This window comes from Festucalex cinctus, chromosome 16, assembly GCF_051991245.1.
Source record: "Festucalex cinctus isolate MCC-2025b chromosome 16, RoL_Fcin_1.0, whole genome shotgun sequence".
Lineage (NCBI taxonomy): Eukaryota > Metazoa > Chordata > Actinopteri > Syngnathiformes > Syngnathidae > Festucalex > Festucalex cinctus.
The window spans coordinates 22,964,295-22,978,511 of NC_135426.1; the positions used below are offsets into that span (position 1 = coordinate 22,964,295).

Genomic DNA, 14,217 nt, shown 5'->3' on the forward strand with positions numbered 1-14,217 from the left:
AAGGGTGGAGCCTACTCAACTTGGACAAGATTAAAAAAAAAATAGTACAATAGTCATAGTTTTTCAAACATTTAAACATTTAATTCCAGCCATTTTCACATTTCGCAACCCCCGTTCGCTCCCGGCTGTTTTACTGGATTTGGACTGATTTTGAAAGGCCCACAGAATATTGTGTTCTATTGCTATAAAAACATGGAAGATTACAGTCTCTTCTTTCATCAGGGAAAAAAAACAAACAGTATTTTTCTGTCTATTTCCGTTTTGCAGCAATTAGCATTACAATATAGGCAAGTTTCATCATTATTCACAAATCTAATTAGAATTGTGAATAATTGAGCTTGTTTTCAACATGGCCTTGGTTGATCTCTTATACTCTGCTACCACCTGCTGGCCCGCTAGCTACCATGAGTTCAACCGTTCTCTTCAGTTCAGAGGCTGCATCAAAGCCTTCTTTATGCACTAGCATAATTAAAAAAAAAAAAAAAAAAAAACACGTATAAATACGTCTTTGGGACACTAATATTTAAATATAACGTATTTATACCTTTTTGGGAGCAAGTGAGTTAAGAGTTCCTCAAGAATTTTAGCCCACGCAAATAGCGGTTTACTGTGCTGTAATAAGTTATAATCTTTCGAGAATAGTAAATTGTGTATTTTTGAAAAAATCAAAACAAAACAAAACTGAAAAGCATATATTTTCTAGAAAAAGGGATATGTATTTTCTGTAAAATCAGTTGTATAACTGGAAAAAGAATGAATGAATATTGTTCGCCATATTGTTGTTTTTTTTTTTAACAACTTTAATTCCATAGCAATTTTAGCACAAAACAACAATTAGCCACAAAATGACTTTGTACCCTCGCTGACAGAGCTCCCGTTTTTTTTTTTGTTTTTTTTTCTCATTGGAATTCCACGTTTCCACCGCGCCAACGAACAGCGACGGCCCGCTTTCAGTCGGCGGCACGCTTTAAGTCACCGCAGGTGTCCCCTAATTGCATCCCCTAATTTTGTCCTCCGAAGATGACGCGCCAAGCGGCTTTGATTGATGAGCGAGCGAGCTCACCTCCGTTCACGCTTCACCTGTAGCGAGTTGATGAAAATTCCGAGATGAATCGTGGACGAGGGAAGTCGCCTTTTATACTCTTTCAGCACTCTTGGTTGTAGTTCAGTTTGTTGACATTTTGATGTTATTGTCGTTTGATGTGATTTTGAGGAACTTCATCTCGAAAAAAAACGAACCTTTTGTCGCCATCTTGTGGTATCTATATGCGATAAAAAAAAACAAAAAAAACGTTTTGGGGTCGTCCGTTATTCACAGATTTTTGGCATTCAGGATTCGGTCCCCCTCCCCTGGATATGTTGGACGTTCAGATTATTTTATTATTTCTAGAACACTTAAGATTTGTTTTGTTTTTCAAGAAAACTTTATTCGTAAAATTTCATTCATAAAATGCAACTCAAAGTGCACATTAAAAATGATCCTCTAACCTATCACATACATTTCCACACAGTTAAAAAAAAAAAAAAAGTCACGTTAAAGAAATTATACTGTAATACGATGATTAATCAAATATACATCTCATTTATATTCATATTTTTCAAGTTTGTAACATTTTCAAGGGAAAAGTTAAACTTTTCTAAAGTGATTAACACAAAAGATAAACAGGAACAGGAGTAGCAAATGATGAGAACAGGCCTTGTGCCCCCTAGAGGACACTTCAACTTTAAAGGGATACTTGACTTATTTAGCCATTTTTGGCAGTCAAACATTAATATTTTGCCTATTATAATAAATGTGATATTTTCATAGTTTTTCATTTACAGTTAGTACCTTTAAAAACACATTTTGCAACTTGCTGTGGACTGAAAATGACATCACAAGGTAACCAATCACAGCTCAGCTTGTGAATGTCACATGACCAAACCTAGAAAGCAGGTGAGAGCTGTGATTGGTTACCTGAGCCTTTGTGATGTCATTTTTAGGCGACAGCAAGTTGCAAAATGTGTTTTTAAAGTTACTAATTGTACGTGAAAAATAATGAAAGTATCAAATTAATTATAGACAAAATATTAACTTATAAATAAGTGAAGTATCCCTTTAATATACCCGATTTATGCTACATCTAGAAAATGTCATATTTATATATAGGGGTGTGAATTGCCTAGTACCTGACGATTCGATTCGTATCACGATTCACAGGTCACGATTCGATTCGATACCGATTAATCCCGATACGAATTTATAAGTCGATTGTTGCGATTTTTTTTTCATTCAAATTTAGAAAATACTAATCAGTAAGCTGGTAGAGTGTAAGATTTATATGAAAATGTATTATTTATTTATCTGAAATTTCAGTCTTATAGAGGTTGGAATCTGTTTCATGTTTGAACAGCATTAAAATAAAATATTAAGGCTTAATGTTCCGTTCATATAACATTCTTCCATGCTTAAGGTGTGAATCCTAAAAAAAAAACAAAAAAAAAACGATTCTGACGATTATTGAATCGATTCGAGAATCGCGCGATGTAGTATCGCAATATATCGCCGAATCGATTTTTTTTTAACACCCCTATTTATATATATATATATATATATATATATATATATATATATATATATATATATAATTTTTTTTTTTCTGTATTGGCCAGGAATGTAAAAGACAGACACCAAGAATTTGTCTTCACAATCCAACATGCCCAAGAAACGCAAAAATAATAATGACCAACAGAGGGAGACAAAAGCCTGATGGGTTGCTATCAGCGCCTCGAGTTGTTTCGGTGAGGAAGCGGGGTGCACAGCATGAACCTGGAAAAAAAAAGGACAACGTCTTTCTCATTTTTTCATTACATTTTTTCTAGAAAACATACCCTTGTTCATTTCAAGAAAATCTTTTTGACAATTTTGAAACTGTACCTTTTGCAATAACATATTTTTAAAGCCATGAAATTCTCAACTTTCAAAAACCATTTTTTTTGAAAGTATTTTAGTTTTTGAAAGGGCCAGCAGAGGGTGCTATGCTCTTTTATTTGCTACTGACCCCCCCAACATGTACACATGCAGTTGTTTACTGCAAACATGTTGTTGTAGGAAGGTCTCACATGATCGGTGAACGTTAGTGTTTCAGATGCGTGTATCGCGTTCTCCTGCCGTCACTCCTCCCGGCAGCTCTCCCTCCCTCCCTCCCTCCCTCCCTTCCTCACACGTCCTCCCCTCATCCTCCCTCCCTCGCCTCGCTTGGCGCTTCTCGAGCGCAAGAGCGGAGTTTGCCCGCGCCGCTTTCCCCGTCGTCATCACCGTCCGGATCGAGTTTGCGTCCCCCCGCCGGCGCCACGCCGTCGCTTTGGTGACCCGACCAGCCTCGAGGGTTTCAGCGAATCCGAATCTGGATTTGGGGAGCGGGCACGCGGCAGACGGGTGCCAGGGGCCGCCCGGCTCGTGCGCCCGGCCCGGCTTAGCGCTGGAGTGGGCACGGGGGAACTGGAGCGCGGCGGGACCGGGCGAGGAGGGGGCCGGCTCCGGATCCGGCTCGGGTCAGGGGGGCGAGGAGTGGTCGGAGGGCGGCGCCGTGCTGAGCGCCATCTGGGAGACGGAGGGGCTGCAGACGGTGGGCATCGTGGTGCTGCTGTTCGCCTCCATCAAGCTGCTGCACGTCCTGGGGATCATCAACTTCTCCGAGGGTGAGACCCCCCCACTCCTCGCGCTTCATTTTGATTGGGGTCTTTTGATTGGGACCAAAAAGAAAAAGGAAAAAGTTTACTTCCTTTTAGAAAGAACTGTCAAATTTTAGCCCACTGTTTGGGGTTGTTTAGTTCCTGTTATAAAGAAATGTCTACTACTGTATCAGTTTGTGGTATTTGTCATTGACGTTTTTTTTTTTGTGGGGGAGGAATCTAATACCTGTCTTAAAGAAACGTTTCATGTCTTTTTGGTCTAGTACCCTTTTGTGGAACTGTCCAGCACCGTTGAAAACAAATTGTCAAGTAAGAGACTGATGTGATTTTTTTTCAGGGCCGATACTGATGCTGATTACTACCGGTAGTAGTCAAGGACACGATAGATGATATTTGGAGCCATTAATCATTTTCTAAAATTTTCTAAAAAAAATACAAACTCCAGCTCTTAATTAAAAAAAAAAAAAAAGAATATGTTTATTGAAAAACTTTTAGGGTTTTTTAAATATTAACTCTCTTACTGCCACAAAAAAAAACACTGTGCCATTTCGCTGCTTACGAGCATTCATCAGATTCCGCCACATTTCATTGTAATTCCACACACCAACAGCCCATTGAAAAGAGACACAATGCTGCCATCTGCTGGCCATAGTTAGGTGCTGTTTTTGATTCCACAACCCATTAACCAGGCAGGCACTTAGACGTTGCTCCGTCCATTTAAGAAAAGAAAAACAAAACAAAAACGTAGCTGACGTCATTTCACGTTTATGGCAGCATACATTGTGATTTTACTAAGCGTTATTGAACGTTTTTGGCAGTCAAAGAGTTAAAAACAAAATCTTAATAAACATCTCTGTTTTTAAAAATCTAACATAAAGTTAAGGGGCAGAAGCATGTTTTCAAAAGTTAAATACAAACTGAAGTAAATAACTCCCGATAGTTTTCTACAGTAAATATGTTATGTGCTGAGGTTGGATCCTAAAACGCAGACACAAATAAGATTTTCACTATTTATTCGCATAACATGGAGAGACGTAGAACAAACGTCGCTAAACGAGAAACAAAGAGAGTTGCACAGAGGGACAGTGGTAATAATACGACCAACACATGCACACTTCTCAGACAGCTATAATAATATATAAGATATAATAATGTGTTAATTTCACACATAAGTCGCACCCCGGCCAAACTATGAAAAAAAACTGCAACTTGGCAAATGTTTGCGGGTTTTTAACTCCACCAAATTCCCGATGCGATTATGGGATTTTTTTTGTGCTTCCATTTGCACTGTGACAGATGTTCTTTTTTTTAGAAAGGTAATATTTGTACCTCAAACAATAACAAAGAGTGATTTTTGTTTTGTGTGGGACACCCTTTTAGAGGAAAATTATATTTAAAAAAAAATCTGCTGAGGAAACGATTCTACAGTCGGGAAACTTGAAGGCCTTCTCATATGCATGTCAAGGAAAAGCCGTCTAATTAGCAAGTCTACTGTAAAGCTCACTCAGCGCGTCAGGCCAAGCGAACGCTTTCATCCCGTCCGCAGTCGTCTCATTAAATCAACCTGGACCGACGACGCATCTCGCACGCTTCCGATTTGCACGGCCATTCGCGATTGTCTTGCGTTTGCTTCATCCTAATAATTGGGACGCGGGCGTACTCGACCGTAAGATTGACTGCGAATTTTTTGCCTCCCGAATGGAAATCGATGAGGCCAGACGACCTCCGCGTGTCGTTATCAGTACGGCAGGTGTCTGGAGGGATAATCGCTGCTGTCTGATGTGCTTGTCGGTCCCGTTCAGAGATGCGAGGAAAAAAAATAAAAATAAAAATCATTTTACAATTATGGAACTGGCGCCATGGTCAATAATGGTAGACAAATGCTTATTTTGTTTTGTCTGTGAAATCACCTCAGATAGGACTAATTTTCACCAGTGTCTGACAAGCCGTATGGTTCTCCTGAAATATCAAATATTATTCATACTTGAACTGTCTTGTACTTGTAGGACTTTTAAAGTCGGGTTGATTTCCACTTGTGCAGTTGTAGCACCCTCTGGTGGCTACTTTTTGACTGCAGTTTAATTTTCACAAGGCATGTTTTAGCTCTTCTGTGTTTAAAATCCATGATAATGGTCAGATGAAGGAGTCAATATGAGTCAATTGACTCCTGGAGGAACTCAATTTACTGTATTGATTAATTTCTTATGGAATTCAAATGTTAATTAATTAATTAATTAATTAATTTTATTAATATTTTTTATCAATTTATTGTAATGCTTTTATTAGTGCCTCAATATACATATTATATTTATATATTTTTATATATAATATTTTCATATTTTTCATAGCTGTAATATACCAAAACAATATTGTGTGTTTGTTGTTGTTGTATGAGCTCATTTTTTTTTTACAATATTGTGACCTTTTATATCGCCGACTTCCCCACAATATCGTGGTAATTATCGTATCGTGACCTTCATATCGTGATAATATCGTATTGTGATGTTTGGGTATCGTTACATCCCTAGTACCAATTGCGGAACATTCTAGTACCTGCCGTTTGTGTTAATATTTTTATTTGACAATATTTATTGTAGTATCTAAAGTCTATTTTGGATTTCATTGTTTCATTTCTTGACATTATTTGTGGGGGTCAACCAGGAATTTATTTTGGGGTTTTTTTATGCATTTTGTAATTGCCACGCATATTAGGCTAATCATTGGACTCCAAGGTAACCGCTATACACAAATATTCATGCTTCATGTTCATTCTACTGGGCTTGATTTAGGAGGCGTCAAGTAGTTCCCTGAGATCGCACACTTGGTTGAACAAACGTCCGTGCCCACAGCTGCCCCTCTCCAAAAAAAAAACCCCAAAAAAAACACCTGAGCAGCCCCATCTGGACCTCCGCTCGACATCGTTTATGAATCCACCGTAAGCAAAATATCACACGCTTGTCGTTTTTTTTTTTTTTTTTTTGTGTAGAGTGCAGAAGTGCTTTGCTTTGTGCTGACTCAGCCACTTTTGCTCCATCCATCATTTTGGTTGCTTCGCTTAATTGGCGTTGGGTCTTTGTTGTATGCCTTTTTTTTTTTTTTTTAAACAATCACGTATCTACTCCAGAAATCAATTCAAAAGAGCAAAAAAAAAAAAAAAGCGTGTAGCGCAATTAGCCTTTCGGCCATTTTCCTCACCGCCTGTTTAGCATGTCGAAGTGATTGACGTGGCCTTTTTGCGGGCGTCCCTTGAGGGGCGTTTACGCTCAAGTAAGTCAGCGGCGGATTGAAAGTAAGAGGCAATCGCTTTGGATGAAAACATCACAGGTAATAGATTGCGATTGAGACGATCGAGCTGCTGATGTGGAAACAAAAGAAGACAGATAGGAAGAGGCGATGATTGGCACTATTCGATCTAACGCCGTGTAGACAAAAGTATTAGGACACCTGGCTTTAACACAAAAATAGTGTTTTTGCTGATGGGTTATAAAATCTCAGTAATGGACTTAAGTGTTATTAAAATTAGCCTCGTGCATGTTGACATTTCTCGTGTGTCTTATAATGTAACCAAACACTGCATGTTTACCTTTTCATATTCTTGCGGGAGTTTGCTTGTAAACATGTGGTACTTGATATATTGTAGAAATCAGGAGGGGACAGTTTGTAAATCATTTTTCATGTTCTGATTTGTAATTAACTTTAAAGGCGCAGTCTGCCGGTTTCACTCAGGAAAATGCACTTTTTAAAGGCAGGATTTAAACAAATTTACAGATCTGGGCTTTTCTTAACACGTGGGGGTGATTTTGTCCTAAACCCCCACACCCCCAGCCTGTATTTTTGACATTTTGTGTTTGTTTTGTAAACAGCGGGATGTTTCTGTGGAAAGACAGTGTTTACAACCCCTCCAGCCAATCGCAGAGCGGGGGGCGTGGCGTGTCGCAAACGGGGCCGGGCAAACGTGTCGTCACTCCCGTGGCAATTTGAAAGCACGCACGGATTTTTTTTTTTTTCCTTCACTCACTCACAGAATCTCGAGTGAGTGAGTGAGAAAAGCCCTGTCTTTCAACAGAAACGTCCCACTGTTTACAAAACAAACACAAAATGACAAACTACAGGCTGGTGGTGGTGGTGGTGGTTTAGGACAAAATCACCACCAAAGATTAACCTAAACCCAGATGTGTAGACTGAGAGAAAGTTAAAGTGTGTACATCCTGTATTTAAAATGTGCATTTTCCTGAGTGAAACCGGCATACTGGGCCTTTAAGTATTCGTTTTAATTTAACCCAGCACATTTTTAAGCCAAAAAAAAAAAAACTACAACACAGAAGTCTTGCTTGTTGAGCTGTGCTATATTATTCATCGTGTCAAGCTGGCAAGTCCATGTAAAGCCATATACAGTATTAACTGCCACGTCTTTGCAAAATGTCGCGTCCATTTTACCGTCAGTCGTAAAAAACGCCGCCGGCGCTTTTATTAAATAAGGACAGTGACATATGGCTGGTGCCGACTCGTACGCGTTGGGGCTTGTTTGCGCATCCACCTCTGGAATCCTCTGTGTGCGTTATCTGATTTGGGGCGGGCGGAGGCTTTTTCATTACACAGCGGGGAATTTGTTTGGATTTCTTTTGCTTTATTGACTGTGCGGATGCTAATCAGCATGTGTCCTCCTCATGCTGCAGCAGCACTCAATCATTTACCGTACATCTAGATATTCACATTTGATATTTATGTAGACTTTCGAATATCTCCTCCTACCTTGCCCAAGAAACATCCCACACCACTAATAGAACAGTCTAGTGGCATGTACTAGAACTGTCTAGTACCCTGTCATTCGCATTATCTAGTTCCTTCCATAGGCGTGTGTAGGACCAGGTCAGACAAACTGTCTAGTATCTTGTCTAGTACCCCGTTGTAGAAATGTTGAGTGTCCTGACATTCAAACTGTCTGGTACTCCTTCGTAGACCTCTCTAGTATCCTGTCATTCACACTGTCTAGTTCCCACCATAGATGTGTGTAGTACCAGGTCAGACAAACTGTCTAATATCCTTTCTGTTTGTCTGTCTGAGGCTGATTGTCTCACTCCTGCCAAAGAGCTTTCTCACACCTGTCATAGAACTGTATAGTACCAAGTCCTTATATTGTCTAGTGTCTTGCTGTAAAACTAGTTGAGTAGGAGATCTCTCTCAGAGCTGTCTTGGGACTGTCGTAGAACTGTCGACTAGTACGCTGTTGTAGAACTGTCTAGGGACCCGTCTTAAAACTGTCTAGTACCCCGTTGATGAAATGTTGAGTGTCCTGACATTCAAACGGTCTGATACTCCTTTGTAGACCTCTCTAGTACCCCGTCATAAAATTGTCTTGTACCTGGCGTAGTACTCTGTGGCACATTTTTGTTGAATAGTTTGGTTCCCACTGCTATCACTGTCTAGTCCCCAACATACACGTGTGTAGTTGTAGTACTAGGTCGGACTCACTGTCTGGTATCCTGACTGTTTGTCTGTCTGGGGCTGACGATCTCACACCTGTCATAGAATTGTCTAGCACCAAGAGTCCTCATATTGTCTAGTCTCCTGCTGTAAAACTGTACCTTGTCACATATTCGAGTACTCTCATAGGGCTGTCTCAGGACTGTTGTAGAACTGTTAAGTACCTTGTTGTAGAAGTGTCTAGTGCCCTGTCTTAAAACTGTCTGGTAGCACGTTGTATAAATGTTGGGTGTCCTGACATTCAAACTGTCTAGTAAACATAGACCTGTCAATCATAGTCCTCGATGTAGCATAATCTGATTCTGTCATACAACGGGCTACTCTTTTTGTATCATCGGTCCTGGAACATTTCTAACAATGACATTTCAGCAACGTTTCTGATTGCACACCTGTTGACAGCCGGTGGCGGCGTGTTGATCTCCGTGGTCCTTCCATGGAGATGAGCTGGCTGATACGCGGGCTCCTGTATTAGGATTGCAAGCGCGGCTGTGTGGCTGCATGGCGCGGAGATAAGATCTGGTGTCGGGTTGCGTTCAGGTGCTGACGGGTTGTTGCTGGATTTGCTTGCTGCGCTTTCAACTGTGATTTGACGGACGTGGGATTTATATCACATTCGCTCAACTCTGCCGCACAGTGATGGCTATTCCAGATTGTCACTTTTTACTGGAATTGTGATTTTCTGAAAGGTTATACGTAATTATTAACTCTTTTACTGCCAAACATTATCCAAAAAGACAACCACCAAGAGTGCCAGACGATATCAAGCATTTTGCACTCATCTTTCAAGGCAAACTGAATATTATGTGCTTTGACTACGTAAACATGATGATTCCATATAAAGGATTGGATTCTATTCTCTCATTAGAAAAAAAAAGTATGATTCTACCTTATTCCATTCTTTAGTAATCACCATTTGAAAACGTAGCTAATTATAATGGGGGGAAAAATGACCAAAAAAAGCTTTTTGTGAAATGATACGTTTGTTTTCTGCACAACAGTGACTTTGACACTAATATTTTTGGTTTAGTGACGCTCTGTGAATTAGATTTAATGTGACAAACATATTTCCTAAATTTCGCCATGTTTTCATGTAATTTGATTCACGGGAGCCCATTGAAAAGAGAGAGAATGCTGCCATCTGCTGGCCATGGTGGTTAATTAAAAAAAAAACACAAATGTTTTCAAATCATTCATGAAACCAAAGCTGCACAGGACGGTGCCCCATTGGGGAAAAAAACAACACAAAAACAGTCGACGACAATTATCGTTACTGGCAGACCTCGTTGGGATTTCCGTTAACGTGAATTACCGTTCTTGGCAGGAAAAGAGTTAAATAGTTTGAAGTGAGCTGTTGGATGTGGCTACGTGTAACTTTATCATACTCTCCTGCTTTTATGAGCTAAAAAGGCGAGAACAAAATATTTTTTTTTCCCCCACCGGATATTGACTAATCTGAGTTCTAGCATTTTAACAGTGTCAGCTTTACAGATGCCATGTGCTCCGCTGCGCTTTGTGGGAATGATCCCTAAAGGTACACGGATCCGTCCGTGCTGGTCATCTTGTGTGTTTCTAGGTCACGCTGTCTCATCAAATATGTATCAGCGGCTCCTTTTCAGGTTCAAGGAGCTCGTTTGTTTAGGGTCAGTAAGGTTTGATCTTTACTTCCAGATAAATGACAAACCTGGAGGCTGTTGGCCTGCCACTTGATCCTTTCCAGCTTCCACTTCCCCCTATTCCAGTGCTTCTCAATTATTTTCTGCCATGCCCCCCCAAAGTAAGAAGAAAACATCCCCCCCCCCCCCCACCTGTGCATAACACTGTATCTGTATTAACGTATAAGAGAATAAAAAAAAAAGAAAGAAATATGGACCAACTTACAAAAAGAATAGCTTTATTAACTGTAACAGAAAAGATTTAAAGTGCATCTGAAATTCAAAAATAAAATTAAATCCTTAATTAAACTATAAACATTTTTTTTGACTGACCATGTCAAACCATATGATACGGAAAAATAAAATTACATAAAATCAATAAATAATAATGCATTCAAACTGATCACCAACATTAAGTCAGGAGCACAATATTAACAAAAAAAACCAAAAAAAACTTTAACCTGTAAAACAAAAATATATAAAATCATTTGTGCTGATTTATTTTTTTTAATTTTTTTGCTGTGTGCAAAGCACGCACGCTCAGTGCAAACAAAACCCCGACACCACCGAGCGAATGCTCCCTGCGCACACTGCCAATAATGAGAGCGCCACTGCCCCCTAATGTAGTGGAGGTGCAATTACACTTTATTCTAGGACAGTAAAAAAAATAAAAATAAATACAAATAAAAAAATATTATTGCAAAATTGTTTTATAGTGATTTCTTCATACCATGTTGTATTTCTTTAATCTTTTTATACGAATGTGTATTGTCATTAGTGATGCAAATAGAGTAGAAATACCACAGATGATGTTACAAGGCAAGTTATTATCTCGCGTTGCACAAAAAAAACACACCTCACGTTTAAAGCGCAAGTGACTTGGAGTCACTCCCGGTGACACTACGGGCATGCACTCGGCTCTTGGCTGTGGGAGTACCCATGCAGCCATCTTTGAGATCTTTGCTGGCAACATTGCTCGATGCTAACTGCTAAACGTCATCCTACGGGAATACGGTAGATGGCGGTGCTTCACAGTTCAAATGGCGGAAATGTGAACATTGGGTCCATATTAGCTGCAGGATTCACCTGTATACTATGTAGTAAAAAAAAAAAAACATGGACAATGAAGAGTGAAAAAGCAAGAGTTGACTTGTGAATTTGTCTGGCACCCACAAATAATTTGTCTTGCGGGCCAACGCTTCGTCCTTGAGCTCGTCGCCAGAACGACTTGCGTCCCCGTGGTGGGAGTCGTCAACCTTCCAAATTCACGTCCGCCTGCTCTCAAAGCCGCGCGAGGAAGCGGAAGGCGTGCGTCGTGTCGGCCAGGTAACATCGATTAATCAAAGCGGCCCAAAGACATCAAGCAAAATGTCTCCCTCATCGCTGGGAAATGCGTTGGGCTCGTTAATGGTTGCCATCTGCACTCCTCGGCAACGATGCTCCATCGTGCAAATGACGGTTTTTTTTTGTTTTTTTTCTTCCTTGCCCATTAGCACGCGCCGCCAACTTGGGGTAAATGCATTTGGCAGTACAGTTTTAGGATGCTAGCTGTTGAGTCTGTCCAAGGAATAACAATAAAGAGTTGATTGGGAAGTGTTTTTTTTTTTTTTTTTTTTTTTTTTTTTTTACAACCAGATTGATGTTTTTGTCCTTTTATGAGGCCGTTTCAGCTGCGCCTGTTTAAAGATTCACTTACAACCACCACACTTTTTTTTTTTTAATTGGCCATCTTAAACAAGCCTCTTACCCCTTTAACTTACAGTACAGTGCATATAAAAAGTCTACACACCCCTGTTCAAATGCCAAGTTTTTGTGACATTATCAGTTCAAAACTTTTACCAGCATTAATGTGTCCTGTACAACTCAATTGATTTTTTTTTTTTAAATCTTTTCGAATAAACAGATTAAATAATGTGATTGCATAAGTATGCACACCTTCTTATAACTGGCGATGTCGCCGTGTATCTTACATTTAAACTCAAGTTAAATAGATGTCAGTACACTAATTTTCCATCCCCTTTATGTTTTTTTGTTGTTGTTTTTTTGTGTTTGGTGACCTGTCAGACTTCCCAATTTGTCTCCCTCTGCTGGTCTTTTTTTTTTTTTTTTTTTTTTTGTCTCTTTGAAAGGTTGTAACTGTTTTGTTTGAATTTCGTTGCTCCGTACTCGTTACATGTGCAATGACAATCAATTTGATTCCGTTTCATTAGCAGCAAGTATTTTAAGTGTCTCAGATATCCCAAATAAAGTTCAGTCAATTGACTTTATCGTAGATGGTATGTGTGAAACTGTACACCACAATCAGGTTTTTGCGGCATACGTTTGGTTTGGTTTGGAGATAGCAGATCGATAGCGGTTGGCATTGCGTACAGCAGTGATTCTCAAATAGTGGGGCGGGCCCCGCCCCCCCAGGGGGGTGCAAGGCTCCATGAAGGGGGGCACGTTTGACCTCGGGGAACATGCTTTTTGATTTTTTTGATTTTTATTTTTTATTTTTACTGACCTATAATAAAGTGCAATTGCACCTCCACTCCATTGGGGGGCAGTGGCGCTCTCATTATTGGCAGAGTGTACGCAGGGAGCAAAGCGCGCCGAGCATGCGCGCTTTGCACACAGCAAAAAAAATCAGCACAAATTATTTTATAATTTTGTTTTGAAGGTTTTTTTTTTTTTTTTTTTTTATTGTGCTCCTGAGATAATGTTGGTGATCACTTTGAATGCATTATTATTTATCTATTTTATGTCATTTTATTTTTCCGTATCACAAGGTTTGACATGGTCAGTGAAAAAAAAATGTTTATAGTTGAATTAAGGATTTAATTTTATTTTTGAATTTCAGATGCACTTGAAATATCTTCTGTTACAGTTAATAAAGCTATTCTTTAACATGTCGTGTAACATGTCACCGACTAGTCATGACGTCCGCTAGCCAGAGTTCGAAGGTATTTATTGTTAACTAGGGTTGGACTTAATTTAAAAAAACAAAAACAAAAAAAAACTCTTAGTTGGAGACTTTCCATGGGAATTAAGTTGAACTCGGATCAATGAATGGATGGCAAACACACTTGTGTTGTCACCACGCCGACAGGAAGAAAGTCGTCGTTTGGAGCGCGTCCTAATGAGAAGATCGCTGTCGCGTCTCCGCGCGAGAGAGAGAGAGAGAGAGAGAGAGAGAGAGGAGGTCAGCGGTCTCGAGTTCTGCTGACCCAGTGGGAGACGTTTGAATAAGTCATGCCGACCGGTGATGTCACGCTTCACGGCACCCCTCAACTTATTTACAGGTGTCGCTTTACAACTGATGTACTTCTGCGCGGGTGGGGGGGGGGGGTAATCACCTCATGAGGCTGCTCCCGTGTGCCGTGCCCCAAGTGGGCGGGGTTTAATCATTCACCTGGAAAATGAATGC

At 39.9% G+C, this 14,217-nt stretch overlaps 1 protein-coding gene across 3 annotated transcripts in view; it reads left to right on the top strand.

Annotated features, from left to right (window-relative positions):
• kcnip4a (potassium voltage-gated channel interacting protein 4a) overlaps positions 1-14,217 on the top strand; it is a 54,827-nt gene that overhangs the window by 34,327 nt on the left and 6,283 nt on the right. The gene's annotated exons all lie outside the window — the stretch shown is intronic.